Source organism: Myxocyprinus asiaticus, chromosome 33, assembly GCF_019703515.2.
Source record: "Myxocyprinus asiaticus isolate MX2 ecotype Aquarium Trade chromosome 33, UBuf_Myxa_2, whole genome shotgun sequence".
NCBI classification, from domain to species: Eukaryota; Metazoa; Chordata; class Actinopteri; order Cypriniformes; family Catostomidae; genus Myxocyprinus; species Myxocyprinus asiaticus.
In genome coordinates, this window is record NC_059376.1 from 19,905,609 (window position 1) to 19,919,565 (window position 13,957).

A 13,957-nucleotide genomic window follows, 5' to 3' on the forward strand; every position below is an offset into this window, starting at 1 on the left:
AATTATCCGAGTTGTTTAACTAAAACAGTGTTGCAAAGCTTGCAAACCTTTATTGAGTTTAAATTAGCTCTCTCACTCACTATGCTGCACGTGCCACACACCTGCTGCTCAGGCGTACCATTATCAGAGAGAGAGGGGGGTATTCGAAAGAAAACAATTAGAGAGTGTTTCTCTAAAAACATTAAATAAATCACATATATTTGCGTTTCTTGCTTTGAGCCTCGTTGTCAAATTCTTTAGAGGCCAAAGAACCAAAGCCATCTCGTGCGTTCGCTAAAACCCTTTCAACTTTTAAGGGCACAACATCTATAGAGGCCTATGCGCCACCAGTGACGGAAGTGGAACGAATTTTAGGGGACTCTAAACATGTAAGGCGTTCGCTGTGATTGCCTTTCATGCTTGTCCAGTGAGATCCGTCTTTATGAAACACTTCGTAAACCAGAGTTCCAAACAAAATGCCAAGTCCCTGTAACGCACAAGTCACGCCACAAGCATATTATTGCTGACGGTCTTGGACACACTTCATTGCTCTCTGAAGCAATTACTTTTTTCTTAGTGTACCATAACTTGTGGTGTTGCGGACCAGTAAAATGTAAGCCCTGATATGTAAGACCAGGTAGTTTACCAACAGTTAATGAATGCATCAGCGGTGCCATGAAGACCTCAAACATATGCAATGAATGTAATTCAGACCCTGCAGTTTAGCAGTCCATAGTACAGTCTTCTTTATAAATGTATGGTATGACATTTTTTTAACACTTACCTAAATCATCTGCAGCAGGTATAGTATGTTATTAGGCCTGCCCGTTTCGGGTAAAAAAGCTCTTGTCTCTCTTTGCAGCTCATTATTTACACGCAAGAGGGAGCCTCGCACAAATTTAGTCATGAGGACGATTCAACGGCTCTCAAGCTTCACTACAGAAAGGATGCCCGATTACATTACAAAGATGTCCATTGAACCTCGACTATCGAGGTGATCGATCCATATTGATGTAGCATGTGATGTAGCCTACATCCATCTTCACCCGAGGTGAGTAGCACGTATTTTTATCGAGATTTCAATTGCCATCATCAACATCACACAGTGATCATTTATTTGATAATACGCTGGTAAAGTAGGCCACTAACAAGCTGTTTGGAGTAGGCCTTAGAGCGAGAAGAACCCGTAATAAACCGTTTAGGAGACCGTAATGAACTGGCCGGCGTGGCCTATATGGTTTTCTGAGTTTCAAGTGAAGACATTTATTTTTAAAGGTGTTGGGAAGAGAGCGTGTTGACTCCCATGCTTGGATACATGACTTGAGGCATTTAAGGCGAGCATTGTTTTGGGGTAAATTCAAATTGACTTTGAGTGGCCAAAGTCCATGATATTTTATGCAAAATGTGTGCAAAAATCTTTAATTTCACACTCACTGCTCACGTGTAATTTCTGCACAAATCATTCTCCTTTTCCTTATTTTGAAGAATTTGAAGCATTCTAAGGCAGGCTTGTTATGTTTAGAGAGGAACTTTTTTTTTCTTTTTTCAAAGGCTCCGTAAAAAAAAAAAAAAAGAAGAGAGAGAGAGAGAGAGAGAGAGAGAGAGAGAGAGAGAGAGAGAGAGAGAGAGAGAGAGAGAAACGAAAACTTTACTTGAGTGCAGTTCATCTCTGCAACAACTAAGGACACATGCAATTAATAAAGACCTTAAGATGAAAGGATCAACCATTAAAATGCCCAGCATCGCGATCCTAACAATAGGTAGTGTGAGCTTGTCTCAAACATTTTTGAAGCAGTGGGCCATACCACACATATATCTAATGTATTGCTTTGCCGCATGATCAAAAAATCATTTTACTAAATCAATATTAATGTTAGGCAAACTGCAATAAATAATGTTATGCAAACTTTACTTTTCATTTAAAAGATTAACCGATTATTTTAAATGTATAATAAGAATGAAATGCCTCATGGATGAATTTACTGGAGTTAACCCACAGCTCTCTTGATTTGTGACGAATAAATGCGAAGGTGACAGAATAATAAAATTACAACGCTACAAACTGTAATAATTTATAAAGGCTACATCACGTATCTGTTGCATTGTTTCATTTGTTTTGATGCATTCTCTTTTTGTTTATTGGTTTTGGAATGAGAATAGATTTAACCAAAGCAGTCCCCCCGGAACAAAGCAATAAAGCTCACTAAATAAAATGTGGGACCTTTCACTAATTAGTTCGATTTTTATCTCTTCTGTTTAATCTGTAGTATTATTCATATGTCCCAGCGACCCTATAAGACTATACAGCGGGGTTTGCCTTTTATTTTATCTGGCTCTGTCAACCGCTGTCTGTGGTTATCGGTCCTGATTTCCAGGTGCATCGGAGACGAGGGTCAGAAGGTTCGAGGCTTCATAATGGACACAAAAGCACAAAGCATGCGGACGGACCAGACGTGATGCTCCGCTACCTGATATCAAAGCTAGCAGCCTCTGCATGAGAGGAGAGGGCCTCGGAGCAGTCGGTCTACAACCAAAGTAAAGTAACATGCAGTAAAGCATGCGCTTTATAACGATTGAAGCTGCATGCGCTACTACATCTATTTGACAACAACACAATTTTGTAGCATTTTACTTTATAGTACGAATGCTACACTTCTGTTACATGTTAATATAATTAATTACACCAGAGCAATAACAATGCGTAATTACAAGCAGTGCCACATATTAAGTTGTTCACGAGAAAATAATACTCAGAATTATTACTAGCCTACATAATTACACTGTAACATGAACACTTTAATGTAAAGTGTGGATCACTATATGTAGCCTACTACTACTACTATTAGGCTACTGCTAATGATAACAACAATAACACATCAATGACATAGTCATTCATTTAAACCCTCAATAATCGTCAAACGTTAAATTATTATTATTATTATTATTATTATTATTATTATTATTATTATTATTATTATTGTTGCTGCTGACTATCCAATAGAAATTTGCCATTTTTCCTTTTTTTTTTTTTTTTTTATTATTATTCTTTTTTTTTTTTTTTTTTGCAATTACGTTTGTAAAATTGGTCGAAGCTTTATTCATTAATAAGCAAATAAAATTGTCAAAATTGTCAAATGCGTGTGGCTGTTTTTATTCAATTAATATATAAATCCGTTACTGTTAAAAATATGCAAAATGCAACATATATATATATATATATATATATATATATATATATATATATATATATATATATATATATATATATATATATTCCTAAATTCCTGCAGCTTTAAAGTTATTCCTTCATACCCTCTCAATGTACATCTAGTTACAAAACTGTTTATATTTGAAAATATATATTATTTATTTTGTTCTTTCTTTTTTCTCTTTTTTCTTTCTTTCTTTCTCTTTCTTTCTTTCGTTCTTTCGTTCTTTCGTTCGTTCTTTCGTTCTTGCTTTCTGTCTCCTAACTAGACTGTGTCTTTTTAGATTTGATTGTTTCACTATAATTGTCGTAGCTTTGTTTACTATCCTTGTGTGCCTCTGGTTTGGAAAGCAATGCGATTTTGGAGGCGGAACGCGTTTAGTTCCACTCGGCAGAGTGCACGAACACTGGCGCACCAATAGCATCCCAAAGTCAGTCAATAGTCTGCAAAGTGACGCGACCAAAAGGGGAGGGTGCTTTCTCTCAAGCCTATCTCAGTTTTGAGCTTTCTCAAGCTGCAGGGAGCCGAATGGCGCACTAATTTAAGAGTTAACGTTTAGACATCTCCTTTGTGTTTTCGTGGATTTTACTAATTTCTTGTAAACTTTTGTGAATCGAGGCGAGTTGTGCACGCTGCAGGAAAGGGAGAACCCTTCCTTGCCGTTCGTGACAGCACAGCCGGGATACAAACTTTGCGCTTCGTGCAGAAAACGTCTAGATTGACCCAGCCATTAATTAACAGGTGATTTCATGCGTTTTTAAGTCCAGAGTCATGTCTTGTTGTGCTCCTGTGCCAAAGGCAGGCAAATGCTAACTTTAACTGTGCCAGTTGCAATGAAAAGTTTTTCGAGTTGGCCATCTTAGCTGCAAAGCAATACGATTAAGATTTCTATGACATCAGGTTATGTTGTGCTTGTGTTGGGATTTCAAGCGTGGACAGCTCTGACAATGTATTGTTATGGATATTATAACAGGTCCTGAGTCACTAGGACGGCGCTTCCTTACAGGTAACGGCGGGAATATTTAAGATGTTGGACGGTATAAAAATCGAAGACCATCCGCTGCGGTCGGGACAAGCTACACTTGGAGTTATGCTGGGTGAGTGTTGAGTATTATTCTATTGCGAACACTTAAAGAGCAAATAAGAAAAGATAATTTCAGAGAATCATATAGGCCTAATGGACCAGTGCTGAAACTGTTGCTATAGAGCAATACAGGCGGCTGATGCATCATCTTGTGTCAGACATTTAACCGGCCGGCCACCTATATCTGCCTAATAATCATTATTTCTGAGAAAAAAATAACCGATACATAAATGCATTTAGATACAATTCAGTAGTAGACTACTGTTTTGTCCATATATGTTTATATTTTAATCCTACCCATTTGTACTTTAACGTTTACATACAGAAATCGTATCATGGCTACTCTCGAATTAATCATTAGAATTTTTCATTATTATTATTATTATTATTGTTGTTGTTGTTGTTGTTGTACGTGCCCCTTCACGCTTCTATAGTATTGTTTGTATTTTTGCCTGGAAGTTTTGATACCAAATGTCCCTACAATTGTAACCGAATGTAGAAATATTTTGGAGATCATTTAGGTGTCACAAAGGCAGTGATATAGACTTGATTTATTTTTTGCTGACAATGTGTGCATTTCGTATAATATTTTGAGCGTTTTTTGAGCTTTACATATATTTAAGCTACAACTTGCCCAACACCGAAACTATTATTAGTATTAGCAGAAGAAGTAGTACTAGTGGTAGTAGCAGTATTTTGCTATTATTCTTATTATTATACACGCCTTTATGTTTATTTATTATTTATTTTTTTGGCCATGTCTTACAGTTATTTAGCCTGTATGAAATTATGAAAATGATAAAATAACCACTTGATGTTTAATAGCCTATTTGTGTGTCCTTGTATATATATATATATATATATATATATATATATATATATATATATATATATATATATATATATATATATATAAATAAATCAGATGAAGTCAGTGGGTTATTACAATTATGAATTTGCTCTTCAGGGTCGGAGTGCCATCACCAGGCGGTGTGTGAGGGGTGCCAGCGGCCCATATCCGACCGCTTTCTGATGCGCGTCAACGAATCTTCATGGCACGAGGAGTGTTTGCAATGTGCCGTGTGTAAACAACCGCTTACCACCAGCTGCTTCTTCCGGGAGAGGAAACTTTACTGCAAACATGACTACCAACAGTAAGGGCATGGGTTATTCTGATAATATTGGTGTAACGCACAGGCTCATTGCTCAGGCTGTGTTAAAGCAACGAAAGAGACACTTTCACAAAATTTTGCTTTGTGTGCCGAAATAATCACACCGTTTTCATTAACCTGAATTCAGTGGTGGCACGATTCCTACTTAACAACATCTTTTTTTTTTACACTCATTTATTTTTACCATTCAGTAGAGTGCAGAGTGGTAGTGTGATGTCGAAAGATCGTTATCCTTTTCATGTCCTTACATTAGGCCTATGTTATTTATCAAAATTATAGCCAATAAAATGAATTTAGTTTGTGCTTTCTTCCATGTCGTGCCTTTTTTGTTGTTGTTGTTGTCTCTAAACCGAGACACGCAGGTCTGTTCTTTTGTGATTGAGCTTTAGTCTTGAATTTGTACTTCACATTACGGTAACGTGTTTATTTACTCTTTAGGAGTTGTGATATTTTGCGACAAGACAGCAGTTAAAATTCAGTGATTTCTGGTAATTTTGTCGTTTCTTCGAACATTGTGATGGGTCGATGGCGACTTAAATATTTTATCACCTGTCGTCTATACGTAAATCTTAACCGGGGAAGAATATTGCTGTGCAGCACCAATACATTCTTAATCTTGATCTTAACATTTTCTTTATTTTCAGCTCAACCATAAATTAAAGAGACATGCGTTATTAGATGTGATTTTGCTAAATTTATTTTTCCCTTTCTTTTTTAGATTTCCCCTAATAATGATAACAATAAAAACATAAACACAAGCGTTTTTTTTTTATTATTATTTTTATTTCCATTGACTTTTATATATAATGATTAGCCTATATAATTATATTTCAATTTATACATGTAGGCTAATTAAAGGCCTACATCATTATTTGATTTATTTGTAATAATAATAATAATAATAATAATAATAATAATAATAATAATAATAATAATAATTATTATTATTATTATTATTATATCATACAATCGTAGGCCGTTTCTATCCCATTTTTTATTGCATTTTGTTAAATTATTTTAGAAGGTTTTTGAAATTATTTAGCTCTTTAACCGGGCCACATCATTAAAAGCATGTTGCCTATCCAAAAAGCATAATATTTTTCAACACCCTGTAACATATATATATATATATATATATATATATATATATATATATATATATATATATATATATATATATATATATATATATAATATTATTATTATTATTATTATTATTATTATTATTATGCTATAGTCCGATTTAAAGGCAAAACAGTGGGTGGGTGCTGTGGTGATACGCACCATGTCCTGAAGCAGTGAGTGGACCGCAGGGTGCCTTGTGTTGCATGACTTCTCTCCATGCATGTCACTACTTTTGCTAGCTTTTTGTGTCAGAGGTTTAGAAATATCGCTGCCTCTCTTGTGATGATAACTGGGGGGTCCCTATCCTACACCAAGCATCAATTAACGGGCCACATCTACCGCCTGACGTTATAGTCGGCAATTCTTTCAGCTTGCTCGATTTGACCGTGAAGAGTTAGTGTTAACAAAATGAACTTCATAGCTCTGGTCTTATATTCCATTACCCTGGAGACATAAGCTAGCGCCGAGAAACGCCAAAGATTTCACATTTTTCTTGTGCACGTGTATAACGGTTTCTTTGGGTATGACATTGTATTTAGACTTACGCATTTAATTTACTTTTACGTCTACCTATTGGAAAATCATAATTTTGCCTTTTTTGCATCTTACAATTGATCAATTTAGATATGTTTTCATCCGAAGTCGATATATATCAGGTCTGCTGTTTGGTTTGTAGAAAGTTTTCTGTCTGATCCAGCATTCAGCGCATCTTTTGTTGACATGCATTAGAAAAAAAAAAAAAAAAAAACTTATATTTATTAACCAGGAGTCTCGTTTCAGCAAATAAACGCCTGACATGGGGGTCTCCACACACATGCGTTCTTCACATGAAACTAGAAGTATTTGTTTATTTATTTCGCAATGACGGGCCACTTAGTAGATGTAATTGGCACCTTTTTTTACTTTTATGACGTTCATTTAGTTTGTACTTGTCAACCCCACAAAGTTGAAGCCTTTGGCCGTTTTTGGTGGAACTCCGGCTAATGACATCCTAGCATCATTTGATTCATACCCTATAATCATTAGAGCCGTAAATCACGACATTAGGCAAACGTTCATATTCACACCTCTCTGTCAGCTATTTACTGGCGGGAATTTATAGCTTGTTTTGGCGCGGAATTTTCACCCCGCTGTAGCGCAAGAGAAACTTTGAATAGCCTAACAGGGTTTCGTTATTAGAGGATTAGCTTTGGAATTACGATCTGCATATAATGTCCTGAAAGGCTCGGCAGACCTTTGCCTTAGTGTCAATTAAAGGTATGGGAATGCATTTGTGTTTTCAAGCTATTGGGAATTAACTTTGTTGCATTGCAAATAAATCTGCATTAATTCAAACATAATTAAAATAGAAATCATCTGCACTGTTTTGACATTTTTATTATTAGTTTGATTAATGTTTATTAGTTTGATGTTAATTAGGTTATTTATTTAATCTCAATTCGATTTATTATATAAATAGCATATTACAAATTGCTGGTCTTTATAATGCAAGTCAAAAGTTATCATTAGTATTATATAAAAATGATCTCTCATTTTATTATATTTTTACATTTAGATTCAAGAAAGCGGTAGATGTAAAATTGCTTTGAAAATGTTTAGTGTTTGTGTAATATAATTGTAATCTTTAAATAATGATGCAGAATTATTAGAATCAATACAATTTTCTGCAAATATATATTAATATATTTTCTGCAATATAGCTTTGAGTTTTCTGTTCTACATAAAAGAAAAGGGCAGCAGTAATGAGGGGTTCACTGTTTACTGTCACTGTACACAAAAACAAGGATAGACAGACAGACAGACAGATAAATAGACAGACAGACAAACAGACAGATAGACAGACAGACAGACAGACAGATAGATAAACAGACAGACAGACAAACAGACAGATAGACAGAGAGACAGACAGACACATACATATATACATACATACATGCATACATAGATGATAGATATCCCAACCTTGACAACTGCAACTTTATTTCCTCTCTGACCCTTAGTGTCAATGGGACCTGGCCCAAGCCTGTTGTTAGTCTTGGTCCATGGATAATTTGCTTGAAGTAAGATACCCTGGTGTGCTGATAGTTCTATTTTAACACTGTGGGGGCGTCCTCCTGCGATGTGTTGTTTTTTAATTAGCTCTGCTTTGTGAGCGGAATGGTGCATTCCCGCTGACATGAGTGGATTTTGGTCATGGCAGTGTGTTTACTACATGACTGAAGCTGTACACCCAGCACTCCCAGTATGTTTTAAAGTGTGTTTTACCCAGAATGCCTTTACTGTCCCATACTGTCCTTGTTTCAAATAAATAACCGTTATATAAGAATATAAGCAGTCTGTAATGTTTAAATACTTAATGTATTATACAAAAAAAAAAATAAAAAAATAAAAAAAAATAAATAAAAAAAAAAAAAAAATGTTGGTAGTGAAAACCCTGGCGGTAGCACTCTATAACATTAAAATAAGTGAGAAGGGCAATGATCGTGCGCCTTTCAGGATTTCTTCTATGCTGAAGACCCTCAATGAGGCTATGGCTGAGGCAGCCTGTTCCTTTGCAAGGAATCATTAGGTTTTGTGTCAATATTAGCCCAGCATCCTGGCAGCATTAAAATGATGCAATCATCTGTCATCTCATCACTATTGCCCCCCCCCCCCTTCCTAATCACCCAAAGCTTAAGGCTGTGACCTAACGGGATGTTATTTTGGCATTGAGGGGAGTGTTAGATGGCAGGCTTTTGCTTTTAAATTCACCTATGTTGTGGAATAGATTATTTGGATTTCTCTAAAGATCTCTTCTCTATTAGAATTGTTTGGCTGCTGTTAGAAAACGTCCTTGACGTGGAACTCCACAGTTTTTTTATTTTATTTATTTTTTATTTTATTTTTTTTAATGTTATTTAGACAGAGCTATGTATGCCATGTCTATATTTTTATGTGCCAACAGGAGCTAGTGTTCAAGGATGTTCAGTTTGCTGTCATAAATACAGTACTTGACGAAGTTAATATTTTGAACCACTCCATAAATTATGAATGTGATATTTTTAAAATGTTGCCATGACAACATCTTGACAAGTTTTCTCATATATATATATATATATATATATATATATATATATATATATATATATATATATATATATATATATATATATAGTTGGCTCTTCTGTGTCACACTTTGAGTTTGAAAAAAAAGAAAGAAAATGGCATAATCTGAATTAATTAATTTTTTTGTATGTTTTATATTTTATTTTGATATCAAATTTACTATTATTTGCACTTTAGCTTAATTTGCTATATAAATATTAATTGCTAACAATAATCTAGCAATAATCTAATGGATGTTACAGTTGCATTTTAATGAGGAGACCCTATAAATCATCTAACATCTAAAACGAAATCCTAAAATAAATATCTCAAAATAAAAATTTAAGACATGACTGATCTATATTATTAGGCACTGGTTAATTAATTTGATCTTAATGTAAATATTCCACTATGCAATAAAAATATTCTTGCTATTTCAGTGTAATATTTAAAAGCCATAAGCATGATATTATTCCATCATCCCCTCTAATGTTGCTGTTGAATAAATAGGATACAGACTAATTTCTTGTCTGTTCCTGTAACTAACACAGTAATGGTGCTCCATGCCTACAGTGTTACCTACACGGGTTTTTCACAGGTACACTAGAAAACACTGGCACTGGGGTGGCAAGTGGTGCTATGGTGTGTGCGGCTTTCCCACAGCACACTATCACACACATATAACACATTCTGCATACACATGAAGACAGTGTGCAAGTGTGTTTGTCTCAAAGCAGGCATCTTTCTTTTGCAGTAATAAGTAAATTTAAACAAAGCAAAAAATAAACTACATTTTTTTAAATAAAAAACAAACAAGCAACATAATACAATAACAACTATTGTTTGTCTTTTTCTAAATCTACAAATTCTACAAAATAACCCTTGATTATTAAGCTGTCTTATGAGAGTGTTTCAACAGTCTTGTCATAGACGAGAAGATTTAAGCTGTGAAATGTGCCTGGCACATGTCTTAGATGCAAGTTATGAGGATGATAATCAAATCTCATCTTGGACTTTTCAGAGTTCCTCTCTCTCCCTCTTTCTTTTTTTATATTCTAATGAGATTAGTCTCCCAACAGTCATAGTACTAGCCTGTTTGAATGACAGGTCTGCTCCACTATCCAAGGCTATCTTACTAAGCTCTTCACTGCTTTGTCTTGAATGGAGGGACTGACGGAAGCTGTGTGCCCTAATCCTCTTATTTGTGTCAGAGGGAGAAAAGAGAAGAGAAATGAGGCGGACTGGGACAGTGCTTTGGAATGGCACCACTGCCACTTCCTCCCTCTGAGCCCTCTCTCACAGCCAACTGAGCATGAGAGAGATCTTACGAGCTCAAGCTCACCGACAGGCACAGTCACACATACGTAAACCAGTTTGCTCCCTCCATTTAACCCTTGTTCCATTTCTGAATGCATTTTCATAGCTGGAAATACTTAATTGGTTAAGTGGCAAAAAAAATTAATTGGCAAAAATCTATTTCTGCTTAAATTGAAGTTTACATTTAGAAATTTTGCAATTACTTATGTACTGTTAAATGTTGAAACACTCAGCATGTATGGGTTCTGTATAAGGGTCGCTTGAATAAATGACTGGTTCTGGTTGGATGCTCTATGGTCTTTTGTGCCCACTCAGTTTTCCTTCACGTGGAATAAGCTTTTTCCGGGTTGTACCCTCCTGGTGCTAGAGGTAATCTGTCTTCAGCTAGAGCTCCCACAGTTCTGTATTTACTCATTCAACTAGTTGGAAGTCTGTTAGACTGCAGATCAGATGCTCTGAAACCAATCTGATTACCTCAGCCAGCCAATTACCTTTATATTCGCTAGCGCAGTTCTAAAGCTTCACATAGCATACCAGATCGTGAAATTCCATCATTTTCATTACAAAAGGAAACAGAGAAGTAGCATTCAGAATGATCTTTCCAGGAACGTTGTCACTGTCGTTTTGTGAAGCGGTACTTTGATGGCCATTTTGAAGCGGTAGGCACTATTATTTAGTTCTTTCAGTTTAGCACATCCTCATAGAAGTCTGCAGTGAACATGAAAGGACTGTATTTTGGTGGTTTGGAAAGTTTTGCGTAATTAAAAGGTCAAACGTTTAAAAGTTCAGTTTCTGAATCAGACATACCTGTTTTAGCTTCTGCTCAAGACCATGAAATCTGATGCTGATTGCTAATAGCCAAACTATGAAATCGTGGATACCTTAAATTATTTTATTTTTGGAGATTTTAGAGATGTATGGTGCATGTGTATTTTTCATTTGAAATTCTGCAAAATTAAAATGGCAATATTTACTTTATACCAGAACTGCTTTACTTTTCTATGTGAAAATGTGTTATCTAGCTAGCTAACCAATCATATGTAAAATTTTAGCTTGCGCCAAGCAATGTTTGAATTCATAACATAAAATGTATGAAGTTATTGTGCTCTCTCATGTTCAGATATTTTGGCTCCACTAATGAGCTCACTAGTCTTTGAGTGACATACATTTCATCCAAAGAAAAACTCAGAATTATGCTGTAATGTCTAAAAAATGTGTTCTAATTTTTAAGCTTTGCGTGAGAGTAAGACAAATGTTGCCCATCAAAGCTGGAACGTCATTGCACAGTCTGTATGTATCCGGGGCAAAACCTAAATCGCTGATGTAGCCGACTAAATATTCCTCATCCCCCTCAAGGGTTGGGGGTAAGCTGAAGTGGGAGGCAGGTTTAAGTAAATTGAAAAAACCAAAAAATAAACAGCATTCTGATCAGCAAGAACCTTCCTGTTTCCCCACCCATGGTCCTGACCTTCTGTTGCTATGGGGATCACTGCTGATCACCACGTCGCTGACTGGACCAAGGAAAACAAACGTGAGCAAGAGATGGTGGGGATCATGTTTCCATACCTCCATGAGACTGCGAGCCCCCCGCATGCGGCTAAAATGATTTGTGCTGGAGGTCAGTAGACCCATGTCAGCTTCAAAAAGTGGAGAGTGGAAAAAGTTGGTAGATTTGGATGTTAAGGTGAGTCAATGGGAGGTAAAGTGATGGAGAATAAAATGAAAGATGAGGGGGGAAAAGAGCTGAATTTCATAAGCACTAACTGGATTACAGATTTTAACTTGTAAATTTTGTCAAGACAAACTTTGATGTTGGCTTGACAAATCCTTATCTGAAAGTTAGTTTAATTTTTTTTTTTTTTTTGTTTTTGAAAGTTTGAAGCAGATTTTAATTTAAATGTTTTGACAGTTGGCGTTTGAATTCAATACATTCCATTGGCTTGCTTTAACATTCCATCAATGTTAGTCAATAGACCTTATTCACACTAGTGCCATCTTTGATTTTTAATGGGAATGATAACGAGGGTGTGAGGGATAGGCTTACAGTCTCTTCAATGGGCTTTACTGCTGTTTAAAGTGTTTTTGGATAGTTCCAAGGACAAAACATTGATAAAATATCTGTCCAAGAACATTCAGTATGCAAAGAACTCCAGACAACATGAGTTGTGGAAAATCAGATTTGATCAAGGAGCTTTATACTATTCGTGCCATTGAAGAGACTGTAAGTTTATCCTTCACAGCCTCGTTGTCATTCCCATTAAAAATGATGGCACTAGCGTGAATAAAGTCTGTGGGATTATGAGGGTCCACTGTGCGAAAACTGTAATTCCGATCAGTTTGAAAAGTCATGCCACACTAAGTCAGAATAGTCTGATGGTCTGTGGCAAGTTTGGTGGATGTACTGTATTTTGAAGGCTCTAGAAGGAGTTACAATTGATTAATTTGGTCTTGGTTTGATGATTTTGGAAAAGTCCTAACCCAAGTCTGTAAATATTTTGGCTTTGTAAAAAAGATTCTAAGCAATTAAACACACAACCATAGCCATGTATACAATTGCTTTTAATTTCATAACAATATACATTAATGAAAATACAACAGATATTTGAATAGGGTATGTAAAATTGTTTCTCAGTTATCGGTTGTCGTTGATTTTTTTTCACAGAGGGTTTAGACTGAGGTGTATGTGATATCATCATCAGGTCAAGTTCTGTCTTGTTGTTTTATTCAGAGATACCACCTTCATTAGCAAAGGGGGACAAAATCCTGAATGTATGATACCGATCATCTGTGCCTTTCTTTTCTCCTCTCTCTCCCCCTCTCCAATACTCCCCTCAACTCTGTCTGTCCTGGATGGATGCTAATATTTCTCTGAAAAGAGCCACAATCTTCCTGGGAAATTCCAGGGCTCGCAAGTGCAGTAAAATGATCAGCTAGACTAAGAAAAGTGTGGATAAAGGAAGGAAATTTTGATAATTTCCGAAATTGAA

The 13,957-nt window shown here is 35.7% G+C and overlaps 1 pseudogene; it reads left to right on the forward strand.

Moving 5' to 3' along the window:
* The first annotated feature begins 4,145 nt into the window (after positions 1-4,145).
* The window catches only part of LOC127424144 (LIM/homeobox protein LMX-1.2-like), an 83,669-nt pseudogene continuing 73,857 nt past the window's right edge, over positions 4,146-13,957 (forward strand).